Source organism: Alexandromys fortis, unplaced genomic scaffold (assembly GCF_014885135.2).
Source record: "Alexandromys fortis isolate MF-2015 unplaced genomic scaffold, M_Fortis_MF-2015_v1.1 scaffold_388, whole genome shotgun sequence".
Taxonomy (NCBI): Eukaryota; Metazoa; Chordata; class Mammalia; order Rodentia; family Cricetidae; genus Alexandromys; species Alexandromys fortis.
Window position 1 is genome coordinate 154,685 of NW_026068302.1, and position 21,133 is coordinate 175,817.

Genomic DNA, 21,133 nt, shown 5'->3' on the forward strand with positions numbered 1-21,133 from the left:
AACAAAATAGAAACACAGAAAACAATCCAAAGAATCAATGAAACAAAAAGCTGGTTCTTGGAGAAAATCAACAAGATTGATAAACCCCTATCCAAACTAATCAAATGGCAGAGAGAGAATACACAAATTAACAAGATCAGAAATGAAAAGGGAGACATAACCACAGACACAGAGGAAATTCAGAGAATCATTAGATCTTACTACAAAAGCCCATATGACACAAAATTGGAAAATGTTAAAGAAATGGACACTTTTTTAGATAAATACCATATACCAAAGTTAAACCAGGACCAGGTGGACAATCTAAATAGACCTGTTAGTCGCGAAGAATTAGAAGTTGTTATAAAAACCTCCCTACCAAAAAAAGCTCAGGTCCAGACGGTTTCAATGCAGAATTCTAGCAGAAGTTCCAAGAAGACCTAATACCTATACTACTTAAGGTAGTAGTATAGAAATATAGAAACAGAAAAGTCATTGCCAAATTCCTTTTATGAAGCTACAGTTACCCAGATACCAAATGCAACCAAGAAAGAGAATTACAGGCCAATCTCACTCATGAACATCGACGCGAAAATCCTCAATAAAATAATGGCAAACCGATTCCAAGAACACATTAGAAAAATTATCCATTATGATCAAGTAGGCTTCATCCCAGGGATGCAGGGCTGGTTCAACATACGAAAATCTATCAATGTAATCCATCATATAAATAAACTGAAAGAAAAAACCATATGATCATTTCATTAGATGCTGAAAAAGCATTAGACAAAATTCAACATCCCTTTATGATAAAGGTCTTGGAGAGATTAGGGATACATGGGTCATACATAAATATAATAAAAGCCATTTACAGCAAGCCAACAGTTAACATCAAATTAAATGGAGAGAAACTCAAAGCCATCCCACTAAAATCAGGAACACGACAAGGCTGTCCACTCTCTCCATACTTTTTCAATATAGTGCTTGATGTTCTAGCAATAGCAATAAGACAACATAAGGGGATCAAGGGGATTCGTATTGGAAAGGAAGAAGTTAAGCTTTTGTTATTTGCAGATGATATGATAGTATACATAAGCGACCCCAAAAACTCCACCAAAGAACTCCTACAGCTGATAAACACCTTTAGTAGCGTGGCAGGATACAAGATCGAGTCCAAAAAATCAGTTGCCCTTTTATACACAAAGGATAAGGAAGCAGAGAGGGAAATCAGAGAAACATCACCTTTCACGATACCCACAAAGAACATAAAATATCTTGGGGTAACTCTAACCAAGGACGTGAAGGATCTATTTGACAAGAATTTTAAGTCCTTAAAGAAAGAAATTGAGGAGGATACCAGAAAATGGAAGGATCTCCCTTGCTCTTGGATTAGGAGGATCAACATAATAAAAATGGCAATTCTACCAAAGGCAATTTATAGATTCAATGCAATCCCCATTAAAATCCCATCGAAATTCTTCACAGATCTTGAGAGGACATTAATCAACTTTATATGAAAAAAAACCCAGGATAGCCAAAACAATCTTATACAATAAAGGAACTTCTGGAGGCATTACCATCCCTGACTTCAAACTCTATTACAGAGCTACAGTAATGAAAACAGTGTGGTATTGGCATAAAAACAGAGAAGTCGACCAATGGAATCACATAGAAGACCCGGATTTTAACCCACAAACCTATGAACACCTGATTTTTGATAAAGGAGCTAAAAGTATTCAATGGAAGAAAGAAAGCATCTTCAACAAATGGTGCTGGCAGAACTGGTTGTCAACCTGTAGAAGAATGAAAGTAGATCCATATCTATTGCCATGCACAAAACTTAAGTCCAAATGGATCAAAGACCTCAATATCAGTCCGAACACACTGAACCTGATAGAAGAGAAAGTGGGAAGTACCCTACAACAGATGGGCACAGGAGATCGCTTCCTATGTATATCCCCAGCAGCACAGAATTTAAAGACAACATTGAATAAATGGGACCTCCTGAAACTGAGAAGCTTTCAGGACACTGAAAAAAAAAGCAAAGGACACTGTCACTAAGACAAAAAGGCAACCCACTGACTGGGAGAAGATCTTCACCAACCCTACAATAGACAAAGGCCTGATCTCCAAAATATATAAAGAACTCAAGAAACTAGACTTTAAAAAGCTAATTAACCCAATTAAAAAATGGGGCACTGAACTGAACAGAGAATTCTCAACAGAAGAAATTCAAATGGCCAAAAGACACTTAAGGTCATGCTCATCCTCCTTGGTGATCAGGGAAATGCACATTAAAACAACTTTGAGATACCATCTTACACCTGTCAGAATGGCTAAAATGAAAAGCACCAATGATAGCCTTTGCTGGAGATGTTGTGGAGTAAGGGGCACACTCATCCATTCCTGGTAGGAATGCAAACTTGTACAACCACATTGGAAATCAGTGTGGCGATTTCTCAGGAAATTTGGGATCAACCTACCCCAAGATCCAGTAATCCCACTCTTGGGAATAAACCCAAGAGATGCCTTATCATATGACAAAAGCATTTGTTCAACTATGTTCATAGCAGCACTATTTGTAATAGCCAGAACCTGGAAACAACCTAGATGCCCTTCAATGGGAGAATGGATGAAGAAAGTGTGGAATATGTACATATTAGAGTACTACTCAGCGGTAAAAAACAATGACTTCTCGAATTTTGTATGCAAATGGATGGAAATAAAAAGCACTATCCTGAGTGAGGTATCCCAGACCCAAAAAGATGAACATGGGATGTACTCACTCATAATTGGTTACTAGCCATAAATAAAGGACATTGAGCATATAATTTGTGATCCTAGAGAAGCTAAATAAGAAGGTGAACCCAAAGGAAAACATATAGTCACCCGCCTGGATATGGGAAGTAGACAAGATTGATGGGCAAAACTGGGAACTTGGGATGATGTGGCATGGGGCCAAGGGGAAATGGGGTGAGAAACGTTAGAAGGGGAGATTGGGGGGAGCTTGGGGGAATGGGGTGGTTGGGATAAAGGAAGGGTGGACACGGGAGCAGAGAAATATATATCCTAATTAAGGGAGCCATCTTAGGGTTGGCAAGAGACTTGACTCTAGAGGGGCTCGCAGGTGTCCAGGGAGATGTCCCCAGCGAGTACCTTGAGCAACTGAGCAGAGGGAATCTGAAATGACCCTATCTCCTATAGCCATACTGATAAATATCTTACATATCACCTTAGACCCTTCATCTGGCGATGGTTGGAGATAGAGACAGAGACCCAAATTGGAGCACCGGACTAAGCTCTTAAGACCCAAATGAGGAGCAGAAGGAGGGAGAACATGAGCAAGGAAGTCAGGCCCACGAGGGGTGCACCCACCCGCTGTGACAGTGGATCTGACCTATTAGGAGCTCATCAAGGCCAGCGGGACTGGGACTGAATAAGATTGGGATGTAACCGGACTCCCTGAATGTGGCAGACAATGAAGGCTGATGAGAAGCCAAGGACAATGGCACTAGGTTTCGATCCTAATACATGAACTGGCTGTATGGGAGCCTAGCCCATTTGGATGCTCACCTTCCTGGTCCTGGATAGAAGTGGGAGGACCTTGGACTTCCCGCAGGGCAGGGATCCTGGACTGCTCATCATTCTTGAGAGGGAGGGGGGAATGGAGTGGGGGGAGGGGGGAGAGGGGTAGGGGAGAAGGGAGAGGGGGAAAAGTGTGGGAGGAGGGGGAGGGAAATGGGAAACGGGGAGGAGGCGGTAATTTTTTAAAAAAATAAAAATAAAAGAGAGGACAGGGAGAGGAAGTAGAACGTGCTGTATGCATTATGGAATTGTCAAATAGCACAGTTAATCACTATTAAAAAGAAACTGGGTATGCTTCAAAAAAAAAAAGATTCTGTAAACAGAACACAATCACAGGAAACAACAGTAAATATCAGGCCAGATTAAAAGTGTGTCCTCAGGGACACATTAATACCTTCTTCTGCAGAGTTGGGAGCCGAGGCAGAGTGTGTCCCCCTCCTGAGAGTGGGTCACTAGCGTCTCTGAGCTAGTACGGATGACAAGCTGAGAGGTGGAGTCAGTACTGACTCCACTCTGGTAACAAAGGTTTGCAGTTTGAGCTCTGGTTTGGTAGGTGACTCCTGCAGCCCCCAGAACACAACAGCATCTGACCTTGAGGGTCCTCTTCTTCCTCCTCCAGGAATTAGGAAAGCCCGGCCTCTCTCTCCCGTGAGCAGTGGAGAAACCACAGCAGGAAAAGAATCAATGACGAAAGGGTCGAGCTCAGGTGAAGCAGGTCATCTGTCCTTGCTTCTTCCTCCTGACCAGGTGATTCTTTCTAACAGAAATGGAACAAAAATAATGTTACTTTGATAGGCATTGAATAGTAGGTAAGAAGGAAGAATGAACATGAGCAACCAATTGTTTCACAACGGGCTCTAGGGTTACAATATTGACAGTAAAAATAAACACTGAAGATGTTGAGGAGGTTGAACCAGCAGCACGCAAGAGCCGTAGGAGGGTGAGGAAAGACAAACAAGAGACAAATAGTACAGGAATAGTACAGGCATATTAGACAGATCTGACGTTTTGATTTGACATGTCCATCTGAGCTGAAGACGAATCCTCAGGAACTTAGTTTTGGAGTTTTATTTTGTTTTTGCAAGGAAAATATAGAGGCCAGAAGAGGGAATGAGATCCTTTGGAACTGGAGTTACAGATGATTGTGTATGCAGGGAATTGAACCCGGACTCTCTGGCAGAGAGTCCACTTCACTTAATTGTGTGCCATCTCTCCAGCCCTAGGAGGTGTTTGGTGATACAAAAGGTCTTAGAAGTAGGACAGAAAGATAGCAAAAAAAAAACTGACAAAAAAAAGAGGAAAAAAAGAGGGATTTGTACACGATGGAAGTGTCCTAACATTTAGGAAACCTCAAGGAAGTAAATTGCACCCAAATAGGAAATGTACACAGACCTTAAGAAGGAGCAAGGAGGGAAGCAGAAGAATGAGGAGCTGTTGTGGAGGCTTGAAGGAAGAGGGGAGTCCGCAACAGCATGGGAGACACTGGACAGCAGGGAAGGATCAAAAGCCCAAAGCAAGTGACGCAGATCAAAGTGAAGTGAGCATAGAATAGTGCAGCTGGACCAGAGTGTAAGAATGTGAGAGAACTGCGTCCAGGCATCTCTCCAAGGCATTTGAGAGATTATGGATGAGAGGACTGGTGAGAATGACTGAAGACTTCCGAGGCTGATTTGTGGACACTCAGGGCTCCAGCAGGACTGTGGTCCTCACACCTGCCTGAACCATTGCACCTCACAGGAGCTTTGTGCCAATATTATCCCTGCTGCTCATTCCCCACTGCTCCCGGTGATGAGAATGATAAAGAGTTCTAGGTAATAACTCCACATAGCATCATTCACTAGTGGGAAAGTGTCCCAGAAGATGCTGACAAACAGCAGAGATTGAAACTTCTAAAGTTTAGGAAATGGATTACTTATTTGATCAAAAATAATTTACATCATTACTCCACTGATAACGAAATAAATTTTAGTCGGGGAAAAAAGTAATAATCTTTCTGAGAAGCATAAATTCACGTTATAGGTTAGGTAAGATTAGTGATTACTTCATAAACTTCAAAGATGGAATATTTTTCCATAGAAAAACTCACAATTGATTTTATGACAATAAGAAAACGGATACGCTGATCAATAAATAGCTAAGACTTGAGGAAGGCAAGTTAACTATGTCTAAATGGTTAACAAATATGGGCAAAAATTACTTTATATGAATTAGTAGTTTTATTTTTATTTTTTAATCTTTGAGATAGGGCCTCACTATGAAGCCATAGCTGGCCTGATGTAGACCATACTGGTCCCAGACTCACAGAGATTCACCTGCTTCTGCCTCCTGGGTACCTGGATTAAAGGTATGCACTACCATGCCCAGCTTAATTAGTAATTTTTGAAAATATATTTAAGCACACGCCTATAATCCCAGAACTTGGGAGGTTGAAGCAGGAGGATTTCTGTGTGTTTAGGGCTGGCCCATTCTACATAGTGAGACTCTTTCTCAAAAGATATTTTTTGAAATATGATCAGATATAAATTTTTATGTACTTATTTCAATGAGGCATCAAAATTGCTCTCCTGACCTACAGTCAGGGTGGAGTCCTGAAATATAGTGAGTTCTTTCTGGTCCTTGTTAAGGCCATTATCTGACCCAGTCTGGGAGACAGCCAAGTTGAAGTTCACAGAACACAGTTAATGTATTATCTTTTTCCAAAAGCAGAAAGAACTCAGGACAAGAATCAGATTCCTGGGGTGGACTTATCTCAACCCAGTGAAAGTGGCATTTCCTAATCTATGAAGCTGAACTCATTCTTCATGCTCAGCTCAGAGAATCTGCTAGAAAGTCAGTGAGCATGTGAGAGTCACAGTGTAAGTGGTGGCAAGTGGCTGTTCTAGCAAGAGTTCAGAGTTCTTCCCAATAGCCACAAGGGAATTTTTTTTTTTTTTTTTTTTTTTTTGGTTTTTCAAGACAGGATTTCCCTGTAGCTTTAGAACTTGTCTTGGAACTAGCTTTTGTAGACCAGTCTGGCCTCGAACTTACAGAGATCTGCCTGCCTCTGCCTCCTGAGTACTGGGATTAAAGGCACGCACCACCACTGTCCAGTTTACGAGGGGATTCTCATATATTGTATTTGTGTATGTATGTGTGTGCTTCTCAAAATAGAAGCCAGAGCCACATTCATTCTAGGAAAGCATTCTGCCTCCAAGCTGTAGGCAGAGCCTTAAAATAAACACTGTTATTAAAGCACTATCAAGGAGTCTGGGGAGGTAGCTCAGGAGGCAGAGTGCATATGTGAGGTCCAATATTCAATCCCAATGCCAAATAAATTGGGCATAGTGGCACTATTTGTAATCCCAGGATTTTGGAGACAGATGCAGGAGAATCAGAAGTTCAGGGTCAACCTCAGCTAGATATCTGATTGATTGATTGATTGATTAATAAGGGCTGGCAGGTTACCTCAGCAGATATGGATGCTTCTCACCAAGCTGAATTGATTTCAGTTACAGAGCCCACACGGAGAAAAGAGAGAATATACACCTTCAAGTTGTTCTCTGACCTTTATGTTCATGCTCTGCATGGTCACTGCCTCCGCATAAATAAATAAATAAATAAATAAATAAATAAATAAATAAATAAATAAAATACAATTTTTAAATTAAAAATACAATTTTTAAATAAATAAATAAGCTGGGGCAGTTAGCATCTGCAGGTCCTTCAGTGCACATAAATCATAATGTCATTCATTTACAGACAACTTACTGAGTCAAGAAATTCTTTTCTCTAATTGCTCCTCAAAGGAGTCATTGTGTTTCTGAATGTCACAGAACCTGAAGTTCTTTAGTGACTGCATCAGCTTCACTGCCACGCTCTCACGGAAATCAGCTCCCCTTCAAAGCACAGACTTAAACATAGACCCAGTTCCTTCTCCTCTTAACATGGTGAAAGACTTCTGGAATGTTAGGAAAGAACACTTGGGCAATAACCTAATGAGCAGAAGTGCAAGGTGGATGTGTAGGGATGTGCTCATAATTCTGTTACATCTGTATTTTACCTGAACAACCATACAGTAGCCCAGTTGCCAGCCCACCATCTCTTGTCTGTGCTGTTCAACCTGTGCACATTATTGGCCCTGCCCCCTTTCCTCATAGGCATTTATAGTTGCATATTAAAAGCAGATTTATCTTGCTTATCCATCATGCATACTTTGGCCTCAGCTCACTTTCAATTTGTGGGTCAAATCTCAGAAGTATATTAAATAAATCCTGTTTCTGAAATCAAACATACTTGTCTTTTAGTGCTCAGTAGCTGTATACTTGGCTTTTCTCATTTTCTTACTAGATTTGTGATGTTATCTGAGTGTAAGAATTAAGAGACATCACATGCAAAATATTTAGCATAACACTTAGCACGTATTAACTATCTACTTCCACTGTTTATATCTCTCTTTCTTAAGCAACGCAGAGAAAATTCACTAGGTTCTAATTCACTAGAGAAGGTTTTGTATTGGCAGCCGGCCATCATTCTAGTATCACACATATCTACTTCCTTAATTCCTGCTTGCCAGTATTGTTCTACATAAATTTGGGCAAGTGTCATCCCTTCTCAGCATTTTAATTCCTAATCTATAAAGTAGTAAATCATAATACTAAATCTTAATCTTTAAAATTATAAATCACATAATCATAGACATTCTGATGGGGACAAATATGATAAGTCACATGGACGTGCACATCTGCAGTCAGAGCACAGGAGACTAAGGATGAAAGAGGGCCAGACTGGGCTACAGAGTGAGACCCAATCTCAAAACAATAGATAAAAGATTAAAGTGCTTTAAAATTTCAAGACCAAAGTATTTCAAAGCTCCAAGACAGGATTATCAAATACTTTTTACTCCTCTCCACCCACACACATGTATTGCCCCCTCTTCTAAGGCGCCCAGCCTTCAAGAGTTGAAGCTTAGTAGTAAATGATTTGAGCATCTACTCAACTGTGGCTCTGGTTATTTTAGAAGCCAAGCTGATTCTGCATGTGACCGCATCATTTATTGGCTGCGTGTTTTCTTATATCTATTTTATACCTGTTATACAGAGAGATGATGCCTGACTTATCTTGGGAGATAATCTGCAATCAAATGAACTTTCAGGGCCACTTTATATATGTACCAGTGTGGTCTCCGGAATGATAGAGCTCTTCAACAGCCCAGTGAAGCTTTGTGATCTAGAGCAAGGGCAGTAACAACCAGCACACTGTCAGTATTTGTCCATATCTTAGGCAGGAAGAAATGTCTGCATACAGAAAAGCATGGATAGATGTAAAATCAGAAGGAAGATGGAAACCTGCACTTGTCTCTGTGTTGTTAAGGAGAAGAAGAACCTGACAGTCTTTCCAATATTCCTGTTTGTTGTGTGATCACATAGACTGACTCCTACAGAAAATTCAAGTCATGTAGGTACAGCCAACCAAACTGCAGAGAGTACTGAGAAGTAAAGAGTCATGAGAGACACAAAGCACCCTCACGGGGTCCTAATCTGTTCTGGAAATAAAAAATGTGGCAGCAATGTTAATTTTTTAAAGTTGGGATTGACTTTGACCTTGACCTTTGCAAAATAAAAATCTAACAAAGGCCTCACTTGAGGTGTGGGGGAATAAGAGCTGGAGAGATGGCTCAGTAGTTGAGAGCGCATACTGCTCTTGCAGAAGACACTAGTTCTGTTCCTAACACTAATGCTAGGCAGCTTACAACCGCCTATGACTCTAGCTCCATGGGATGGAACTCCTTCTACTGGACTCCATAGGCACCTGCACTCACATGTACGTACACACACACAAGATAACAATGGTGACAAGCTTCCTGCCTGTCTTCTTGGGGAGAGCTCCTCAGAAGTATCTGACTGGTGATTATTTGCATTGAGCACCACACTCATGAGGTGTTGCTCACCATCCCTTCCCACGTCTTTGAAGCTTCACATAACCCAGGTACAGATGAGAAAAGTATCTCACACCTGTGATGCCAACATTTGAAGGCTGAGGCAGGAGGATTGCAGAGGTTTCAGGTCTGTCATTGCTCTGTAGCCAGCCTAGACTACAGAGTGAGACTCTGTCTCAAAATAAAAACAAAAACTAACAAAATGAAAATAAAAATAAAACAAAACCCTAGACCAGGAAGCTAGCTACATTCCATGTTATACCCTACCTACTCCCCTATCAGGAGAGCAGAGTTCATATAATCAAGCTAAACGTCAGCTTTGCTCTCTGCCTCACCCTGCCACTCCTTAAGGGACTGCCTGAGTCTACTTGATTCTATTTTCCCCCACTGTTGCCTTCTGCTGTTGACTGTGTTTACAGTGCCAAACATAGACAGTGTTCTCACAGGTTAGGTGCCCCTCTAAACACACTGCTTGGAGTGAATCATAGAATTCTCACAAATGGAGAAATAGTGGCCCAAAGTCAGTGTTATTACAATTTACCCTCTACGGTATTGTCTCTAGAAGGTTTTCTTTCTTTCCTCCTTCCTGTTTACCTTCTGAAGGCATAAGTCACGAACAAGGCTACACCAGTTTGGAGTTATGATTAATAGGGTGTTATTTATTTAAAGGGGAAAACTTACAGATCACTGTCTCAGACAACAGCCATCTGCACAACCAGGAAGGGAGTCTAGTCTCCGGCGGAGCAGGAAGTGAAGAGAGCGAGCAGAGGAAATAGCCGCTTTTTTAAAGGGAGAGAGGCCACGCCCCAATGGGCTGGTATCACAGCAGCTATTGGTTGGAGGAAAGGAAGGACCTCCCGCAACAACCTTCCTCCACTCTATTCCTTCCTTTGTCTTTCTTCTCTGTTTTCCTTCTTTATTTTGCAGAGTTAGAATTATCTTTAATACTGCTCTTTTAATTTTGTATCATAAAATTCAGCATTCTCAAATTTCAAAAAGTTGCTTTTAATATATTCAGTGTTACACAATTGTCATCATTGTGTTACTTTAAAATATGTCATTGGACTGAAGAGATGGCTCAATGATTAAGAGTACTTATTATTCTTCCAGGGGATGTAGGTTTGATTCTCAGCACCCACATAGTGACTCACAACCATTCATAACTCAAACTTCAGGGACCTAGACATCCTATTCTGGTCTTTCCCAGCCCTAGGCACACATGGTACACAGACATATGCAGGCAAAGTACCAAACACATAAATATAATTAAATCTTTTTAAAATATACAATACTTTCATAACCCTCCAAAATAAAATTCCCTCTTAGTAGCAGTGTTTGCCCAGTGTCCCCACCCCTAACCCAGGACAATCACAAACCATTTTCTGTCTATGGATTATACTATCCTGGACATTCCATTTTAATTGAATAAATGCGCTATTTACTTTGTTTGAGTAACTAACTGGTAATTCTATGTACTTCCAACATATTTTTATCACTCAAAAGAAAGCTCCATACTCCTCAAATGCCATAGTGAAAAACATTGCTTTGTATGTAAACCCAAAAATTAATAAATTAATGCATGTGATTTACTGAGACGACAGAAGTTCTTTTAGAGAATCAGTGCATGAACAAACTGACCATCAGGTTCTCCTAGATAATGGCCAGAATGCTATTTCTGACAAAAACTGTGGTGTGAAATGGGGCCACTGGTCACTGGACCACTGCTGTATAGACAGAAATAGAAGTACTATCTGTAGCTGTGTTGGCATTTGAACCAAGCTCACAGCCCTAAGAAGATCTCAGTTCCTTGATGTGGGAGTGATTTCTTATTAATAAAGAAACTGCCTAGGCCCATTTGATAGGCCAACCCTTAGGTAGGTGGAGAAAACAGAACAGGATGCTGGGAAAAAGAAGCTGAGTCAGGAGTTGCCATGACTCTCCCACTCCAGACAGACGTAGGTTAAGATCTTCTCTGGTAAGCCACCTCATGGGCTACACAGATTATTAGAAATGGGTTAGCTCAATATGTAAGAGCTAGCCAATAAGAGGCTACAGATAATGGGCCAGGCAGTGTTTAAAAGAATACAGTTTCTGTGTAATTATTTCGGGCATAAGCTAGCCATGCGGGCGGCCGGGTGCTGGGGACGTAGCCCCACCGCTCCTATCACTACAGTTCCTTGCATGACCAAGGGGATATCCAAACAATCCATGTTCTTAACTTCCATCTCCACTTTGACTTCTGCTAATCCACCCTCCAGCAGAACCCACTGCTCCCTTCACACTCAAAATAAATTTCAGAAGATCATATTACACTGTCTCTCCATTCTGCTAGATGTTCAAGTCAACTTTTTGGCAGTGCTGAGGATCAAATCTCAGGCTTCATTTGTGTTAGGCAAGTTCTCCAACACTGAACTCCATCTTCATGCAAGCCCACTGTAGCCCATATTACTATTAAACCAATACTTGTTTATGAAAATAGACAAGGTACATCATCAGCAATTCTATGCCAGAGATCAAAGATCAAAGAAACTCCCTTTTGTAAGATATTTATGTTGTGCTCTCTGAATACTCATAGCCACAGCTTGTCATCAGTTATGCAGACATCATTGAGTGTTCATTGCCCGATCAATTGTAGATAATCTAAACTCCTACTTTTACTTTCAAATTAGGTCACGTCCATTCCCTGCTCAGTACTAATCCAGAGGACTGAAAATTGCTTGTTTTCATTTTGGTCCAGGAACAATTAGTGTGATGACAAAGAATGGAGTGGACACAGATCATTGCAAACAGTATTTGGGTTACCTACATTTCTCTCTAACAGTCTTACAGTATTGTGGCATCCTTCAAATTTTCCCTCATCCCTACCATAGAAAATAAGGTCATAACACCTCCCTGCTGTTTTAATAACAGTATATTATACTTGGAAAATGTAGTTTAAGTGTTAAGTTTTTAAAAGGTCAGAAGAAAGTAGAGATCTAACATGATGACCTGTCACTTCTTTATCTTGGCTGTATTATTAGACCATCCTGAGTTTGGATTATGGGTGAGAAAAGAGTGAAACCGAGGTCACATGGTATCAGGAAGAGTAGCCTGAGCATCTAGGAATGATGTAGACACAGCAAGTCAACCCTAGCATCAGAGAGCCATTCTGCTAAGATGCAAATGTACTGAGTGCCTCTATGTTCCATGCCATGATAATCACATTACAACTAAAGAAGCAAGATACCTGAAACAGAACCCTGCTATTTATTTCTTTAAAAATATAAATGTGTGGGGGTTTTGCATGTGTGTGAGCTTGTACCAGCTATGCATGTGTGGAGGCCAGTGGATTATTGCCTTCCAGCTTTATGTAGTTTCTAGGGGTTGACTTCAGGCCAGCAGGCTTGTAAGGAAAATTCTGTTATCTGCAAAGCTATCACTGGGTTCTGTCATCCATTACCCCATACACACACCTCTCTCTCCCTCTTCCTTTCTTTCCTCACTTATGTTTGAGACACGGAGGGTCTCATTATGTAGCATTGGTATCTGGAAGCTTAGTATGAAGACCAGGCTGGTCTTGAAACATAGAGTTCCACCTATATCTGCCTCCTGAGTGGTGGAATTCAAGGCAGGCACCACTTGGACCTGGCTTATTTATTCATTAATCCCCTTAAGAACACATTATGAAATGCAGCACATGCATCCCAAAGGCCACAGAGTTCTAACTGTGAAACTACAAGAGCCTTCTGAAGGAATTATGTGAGAAGAGGAAAAGGATAGTGGAAAAACGAGTAAGGGAAGGTGACGTGAAAGTGTTGCGATGTGGTCCATTATTCTGAAGAACTAGTGTGCACAAGTTACAACTAATGAAATAAAATGGCTCTTTGAAAACAACCCAAACCACTAGCGTCTACCCAGCAGTTAGCTGGCACTGAAGCTAAGGCTGCTGGCATTGGGTTTTTCAAATCCCCACCAAATGCTCTTCCCACTACAAGTTCCTGCCACTCAGAAGCCTGATGATACTTAGTCTTTTTGCATTTAGCTGAGTTTTCTGTAGATAGGACCGAGGCAGGATTTCTTCGGTCATGGAATTCACCATGCTTATATACTGTTACATGTCTACTGCCACCATGCTTTGGGGTGGGCAGGCTTCTGACTGGAGCTCCTGCACACGCATGGAATTTACCACTTACCAGTGTTTTCATTGCTGAGACTATAGGAATATTCTAGCACTCTGCTCTTTTACCAGAAATTCACGCTGGCTCATACCAAGATGACAGCCCCTTTTGAACCTTGAAGGGAGCATATATTTAGGCCTGAAGGGAAATTCAAGGGTCAAGAGGCCAGGTAGGCCCATCCAGATTCCAACCACACTAACTGGATTTGTAGAATGTGACTATAAATCAGAAGGAAGACAGAATATCCAAGTCAGATTTTTAGCATCCCCTTAGGTTTTCCAGCCCCAAATCACAGAGTACACCACTTCTGCTCCTCGTACTGACAAACCTTGCTACTGTACCTCCTAGTCAATGAAAAGCGGCATTAAGCTCATGGCCAAGATCAACAAAGATTCACTGAGCACTTAGGTGAATATCAGCAGAAGGCAAAACAGTGCAATCTGATTTAGGGAGGCTGATTCTAAGCCCATGTGTGCTTGTGTGCATATGTGTGATGTGTGTGTGTATGTGTGTGTTTGTTTGGTGTGTGTGTGGTGTTTATGGTGTACGTGTGGTGTATGTGTGTGGTATGTGTGTGGTGTGTGTGTGTGTATGTGTGGTATGTGAGTAGTGGTATGTATATGTGTGTGGTGTGTATGTGGTATGTGTGTGGTGTGTGTGGTGTATGTGTATGGAATTGTATGGTGTGTGTGTGTATGTGTGTGTGTGGTATGTGTGTGGTGGGTGTGTGTATGTGTGTGTGGTATGTGTGGTGTGCGTGTGTATGTGTGTGTGGTATGTGTGTGGTGGGTGTGTGTATGTGTGTGTGGTATGTGTGGTGTGTGTGTGTGTGTGTGTGTGGTATGTGTGTGGTGGGTGTGTGTATGTGTGTGTGGTATGTGTGGTGTGTGTGTGTATGTGTATGTGTGGTATGTGTGTGGTGGGTATGTGTATGTGTGTGTGTGGTATCTGCACTTATGTGGATATGTCCTATGCATGCACATGTAGTGGTCAGCCAGCATCTTCCTTTATTACTCTCACCTAGGAAACACACCTCTGGCAGTGTTCTTGAGGCTGTTTCCAGAGAAATTTATCTGAGGAGAGAAGACCTACCATAAATGTGAGAAGCACAGTCTTATATACTAAATCCCAGACTGAATACAAAGGAGAAAGCTAAGCCAAGAGTCATGGTGCCACCTGTAATTCCAGTATAACATGGAAGTATCCCTAGACATTTTCCCATCTATAGCCACCTTTCATGTCTCAGAAGAAAAAGGATGACAAAACAATCAGACAGAGAGCTAAGTGCTTTGTTCTTCAGCCGCTGATAGAAGAGTAGCACTTAAAATAAATCTCACAGTCAAGCACGGTGGCTCACATTTGAATTCTAGCACTTGGGAAATGGAGGTGGAGAAGAACCAGAAGTTCAAGGTCATCGTTAGCTACCCAGTGAGTGAGAACAGTCAGAGACATGAGAACATGAGACGCCCTATTTCAAAAAGAAGCAACAACCAAAAGCCAATAATAACATGTACAAATCTCAACAACAAAAGTAATAACAACACTAATAATAATAAACAAAATAAAATAATTTCTGGGCCTGGACTCATCTCACTCTGTCTATAACTGGCAACTTTACCTTCAGGGGAATTGATTTCTTCTCTCATTTTCTCTCCTTGGAAACTGTCCAAGACATGATCTAAAAAATAGAAGGCATTCAGCATCCACACCCCTCATCCCATACATAATGTTGAGTTTCCTGTTATTTCCTGTTCCTTCCCTCAGACAGCCATTTACTCCAGGGTATCACAGTCCACCTCCTGCCTTAGCACAGACAAATATCAACACAAGGAGCATGTGGGAACCCAGACCAATTAACCCTGGACTGCTGAGGGCAGAACTGAAGCGACAAGATAGAAGAACAGATGGAACTGCTGTGAACACAAAGATGTAGGAACTGTGGTAAGTAATCCTTTTCCTTTTCGCTGCAATCCCCTAGAACAAAGGATTCCTGAATAAGTAACAAAATTGGTCTATAAAAGTATCACTGGGTTAATTAGCATTTTAAAGTCCAGTTTCTTGAGTTCTTTATATATTTTGGAGATCAGACCTTTGTCTGTTGCATGAACTGGCTTTGTGGGAGCCTAGCCTGTTTGGATGCTCACCTTCCTGGACCTGGATGGAGTGGGGAGGACCTTGGACTTCCCACAGGGAAAGGAATCCGGACTGCTCTTCAGACTTGAGAGGCAGGGGGAATGGAGTGGGGGAAGGGGGAGAGGAGTGGGGAGAAGGGGAGAGGAGTGAGGGGAGAGAGAGGAGTGGAGAGAGGGGGAGAGGGGGAGAAGAGTGGGGGGGAGGGGAAGAGAAATGGGAGGTGGGGNTCTTTGGACTGGAGAGGAGTGAGGGGAGAGAGAGGAGTGGAGAGAGGGGGAGAGGGGGAGAAGAGTGGGGGGGAGGGGAAGAGAAATGGGAGGTGGGGAGGAGGTGGAAATTTTTTCAACAAAAATAAATAAATACATAAAAAAGTATCACTGGGTCTGCAAGTAACTTTTATAAGAAAATAACTGACAGAAGTTGATCAAGAATATAGAATCAAACTTTACTGACTACCATAAAAGGACTGAGGTGTTTTTTTTAATTTAGTTTGTTTTATTGTGTGTGTATGTGTGTGTGTGTGTGAATGCATACACATACATGCTACAGCTCATTGTGTGAAGATCAGAGAACAACAATATTTGGGACTTTATTTTTTTCCCTCCACTTTTACATAGGTTTGAGGTTCATCTCAAGTTGTCAGACTGTGTGACAAGTATCTTACCTACTGAGCGATTTCATCATCCCAAGAAGTTTTTTTAAAACAGTATTATACAGAGAGCAACATGGTACCCAGTTGTTGCCCAGAGAGCACATGTCTCTTCATTCTATCTTTAGGCAAGCTGATGTTTTTCTCCACAAAAGGGATTTAAGCTTCCTTGGTATCCATAACAAGGAGAATGCCAATCTCTAAGTAGAAAGTGAGTGCTGGCAGCTACTCTGGAAATTGAAGTGGGAAAATAGAAAGTTCAAGACATGCCTGGCCTACAGAGTCAGTTCAAGACCAGGTTGGACAGGCAAAACTCCATTGAAAAGCAGAAAATAAAGAGAGGGCTAAGATGGGGCTGGAGAGATGGCTCAGTGGTTAAGAGTATGTACTACTCTTGGAGAGGACCCATGTTCAGTCCCCAGCACCCGACTCTAGTGGCTCACAGCAGCCTGTAACTCCATCTTTGGAGGGTCCAGTGCCTCTTGGCTGTGCTCCTGGGCACAAACCCACATTATGGTATATATGGTCCTGTATGTAGCTGCATTATGTTTGTTTCTGTGTGTCTGTATATTAGTTATATACACAAACACATAGACTCAATCAAACTGTAAGAATTATAAAACAAAATTGATTAAATAAAAACTCTGAGGATATAGTGACAATATCCTGAGTTCAATCCCCAGTAATGAGAAAAAGAAAGAAAGAAAGAAAGAAAGAAAGAAAGAAAGAAAGAAAGAGTAAGGATGTGGATGAGGGGAAGGGAGGGGATGGCAATAAATTCAAAGGACTAAATAAAAATGCTTTCTTCTTCCCACAACGCACATGACCTAAATCCCTGGAACCTATAGGTTGCTGTTATTAGTGTTAAAGAGCAAATGAGAATTAACATTGCAGATGGAATTAATCAACTAACTTTGAAAGAGTTTCCTCCAAATAACTGAGTGAGTCCAGTGTTTCACAAAGATCCTTAAATGGTCAAAAGAAGGGCAAAAGTCATTGTGGAAAACTGAAGAAATTAAACCCAGGCAGTGTGGTCTTTGAAGAGGGACAAAGGGGCATGAACTCAGGAATGTGCTCAAAACTCCAGAAACAAGCAAGATGGGAACTGAATTTCTTTTAGAGCCTCAAGAGAGAAGGCCTACACATGATTGACTTCAGACCCACAGAACCCAAAGGCATGACTGTGTGCTTTAGGCCACCAGTTTTGTTTCTGTGTGTGTGTGTGTGTGTGTGTGTATGTGTGTGTGTGCATGCATGAATGCAGACGTGCAAGTGTGTGTGTGTGTGTGTAAAGTTATTGGTTATTGCTAAAACAAACAAACCATGTAACTTCTGAGCACATTGTTGTTTAGACCATAGCAAGAGGTGGGAAAGGTGGGGAGAAGCATGAGCAGGAGACAGCTGAGCCTTTCCTAAGATGTCCTGAATGTCTTTGAGTACGCTCATATGTACTTGTAATCTGAGCGCATATATAAGGACTAAACTGTTGTCATGGGATGAATTGTGACCCACTCCATTCACATGTTGACACTGTAGAACTTCCTATCCCAAAATGTGACGTTATTTAGGGATAGGAACTATTGAAAGATAAGTGGGATTGGCCTTAGTCTAATATGACTGATGTGCCTCTAAAATGAAGGTGCAAAGGCAGACAAATGCAGGAGTAGGGGGCATCATAATATGAAGACAGTCACCTACCAACCCCAGAGGGAGGCCCAAAAATATCCTTCCCACCAAGCTCAGAAGCAACACTCCTGCAGACATGGACTTCGCATGCACTTGTAGTTCTACAGCTTTGGCCAATGACAAAGGCATGGGGAAAAGGTTATCATTTGCAAAGGAAAAATACTTCATGACATCTCAGTTAAAGGATCAGTCTTCAGGTGTCTGTGAGTGGAGATGCTGATGGAGGCAGAACAGTAAGCCAGGCAGTTAGCAAAGTCCAGTGTCCAACCAGGTTCATGGCGGTGGACCAGCAGCTCCCTTCTTTTCCCCACATCCACTGGTGGCTCGTACTGAGTAGTAGGGGAAAGACATGGTTTCATGTACAGAAGAAACTCCCACGGGGAAAAGATTCATTACAGAAGGAAGTCGCACAAATGAGAGAGAGAGAAAAGAGACAAGATGGTAATGAGATGGAGGGACTGATAGGGGGAAAAAGGAAGAAAGAAAAAGAAAGATGATAGTTAAGGAGAAAACAGGTTTGGCCCGACAAAGGACAGCACGTAATTTTGAAACATGAGAAAATACAAATATTATCTCATTCAACAAATATCATCTCGCAGTCTCGTGCACTAACTGGAACGGCGGTGCCTAACTCCGAGGCTGAGCGTGCTGATCCCAAGGAAGTGATCTGAGGGGACTATAGACCCTCCTATAAATAATTCCGGTACCCTCACTTTTCCTAAACCCTCTAGGTCCAGGCTGTCCCCTCTCTGAAAAAATTCATCTTGTTGCTCTCTTTGCCAAAACGAAAGTTTTCGTGTCATAAAAAGCCAGAAGTCGAAAGTCACAAAACACCTGCTCCAAAGAAATACAGATCAACGCACCTTGGTTTTCAGCCAGCCAGCCTGGCCATTCTACCACCAGCTCCCTCTCCTTCCCTTTCTTCTCTCCAAACCCACCCCAGATGCAACCCATGTGCCTCTCCCTCCCTCTGACCCCCAGCTGCTACCTTGTCCCTTCTCCGTTCACTCCGGTTTCAGATGGAGTTGGCCAGTCAGGGCACTGGAAGAGACAGGTGAGGCACAGCAAGGTGTGTCAGCCTCAAGGAAAGGCTTTCCAGTCTCAACTTCCCCCAGTGGGGGCGTGGCTGCCCGCAGAGGATGAAGTCTGGGCGGGCTCCCCACAAAGGGAAGTCTGTGGGCCCTGAGGTTTCCGGAACTCACCACACAGCAGCCAGCAGGAAACCTCGGCCGAAACTGTAAAAGTTGGACTTGTTGCCCAGCAACACGCTCATTTTCGATTGCAAGGTGAACAGTGCAAGGGAGAAATCAGTTCAGGTAGGCACGGAGTTACAATGAAGGCCAACAGCGCCACCTCCTGGCAGATCCTGTAACAGCAGTTTCCCCGGAAACTTGCCTTTGCCAGGGAGATCCCAGGCAAGGTCCCCCACCTCAAGACTGTGCTCTGTGTTAAAAGGAAATAAAGACCACAGTCACGACCCAGATAAACCTTAAAGGAATCGATGCAAAACAAAGTCCTAGAATTAGGTCACAATATATTTAGTATAAAGTTTTAGAAACACATATGAGCTGGACTCTCACTTGGGGAAAGGCATTTGGGAAAGAAAGTAGAGTTACCTACACTCCTTCATCTAAGCTAGCAGTATCTCAAAACCCTCTGAGGGTGGGTCACGTAGCAGATAACTTGCATATCAGATGATTACATTATGATTAATAACAATAGCAAAATTACAATTATAATGTAGCAACAAAATAATTTTATAGTTGCGGGTCACCACAACATGAGGGACTGTATTAAGAGATCACAGCATTAGGAAGGTTGAGAATCACTGGACGTTCTCTTGATTTACAATTAGTCTCAGGGGAGAATTATAATTCAACTGGTAGAATTATTTCCTCAAAAAATCATTTTAAAAACCTAAAAGATGGTCAATCCTGAGGCACACTGCTTTGAAACTGCTTCAAAGACATTTAACATGAAGTAAGAAAATGATTCTTCTGACTTTATCTCAAAGCACTGAGACCCTGAGAGAGTGGCATCAATGTCTAGCCATGCCCCCAAGCTTTACCTGAAAGGCCTCCCTGGCAACATGAGATTGCCAGAGAAGCTCTGGTGTAATGTGGGATGTATCTCTGCATGCTGTGAATATGTTTTGTTACCACTGGTTAATAAAAAAAAAAACCTGATTTGGTCAATAGCCAGGCAGAATAGAGCCAGGCAGGAAATCCAAGCAAAGATAGGGGGGAAAAAAAGGCGAAGTCTGGGAGACACCAGCAGTCTCCGGGGAAGCAAGATGTGAGGTAACAAGTCATGAGCCTCGTGGTAAAATATAGAATAATAGAAATGGGTTAATTTAAGTTGTAAGAGTGAATTAATAATAAATTTGAGCTAATAGGTCTAACCGTTTGTAATTAATATTAAGCCTCAGAGTGGTTCTCCAGGAACTGGCAGGCAGGAGAGAAGCCTCCAGTTAGAGTGGTAGAAGCCGTGGTCAGGTATGGAATTGCAGAAGTTTTGCCTGGAACCTTAAGTCAGACTCCCCAGGTACTGAGGAACAGTAGACATCAACAACATTTAAGCCAGGTAATGGAAACTGTGGGACTCTGGTTAGGAGTGGAGCTTAGCCTCGTGAATATTACACCCCTTCCCATATTGAGGAGTCTTGAGGACAACTGAGGGAAACTTTTGTAAGAAAAAGAAAAAGATATTCTACAATCAGGTAAAGGCAGGGGAGTAAATATGGGCTGTCAGTTTAGTGTGGCCTCATGTTAACACTGGGTTGGTGTAGCCCAGAGGATGCTGGTTATGAGTAAATGTCTGTGTATGTATTGTGTTAGTATTATATCCTATGTTTGCTCAAGTTGTACAACAGTTTTCTATTGTTGATTTAACAAATTGCACCAATGCAGTTGCTTGGCTAACACAGTTATTATCCTACAGTTCTGAATGCCAGAAGTTCAACAAAGATCTCTTTGTACTAAAACAGCCAGCTGTGTACATTCCTTGCTAGATCTCAGGGGAAAAAAAATC

At 41.9% G+C, this 21,133-nt stretch overlaps 1 protein-coding gene across 4 annotated transcripts in view; it reads right to left on the reverse strand.

The window, feature by feature from the left end:
• Window positions 1-19,247, reverse strand: part of Styk1 (serine/threonine/tyrosine kinase 1) — a 42,725-nt gene extending 23,478 nt beyond the window's left edge. For 2 of the 4 annotated variants that reach the window (XM_050132649.1, XM_050132652.1), the window contains exons 1-2: window positions 19,092-19,247; window positions 4,156-4,321 (exon numbers count right to left, since the gene is read on the reverse strand). The gene's annotated coding sequence lies outside the window, so the exon portion shown is untranslated. The other 2 variants (XM_050132650.1, XM_050132651.1) reach the window with 2 other exon arrangements.
• Window positions 19,248-21,133: the final 1,886 nt, after the last annotated feature.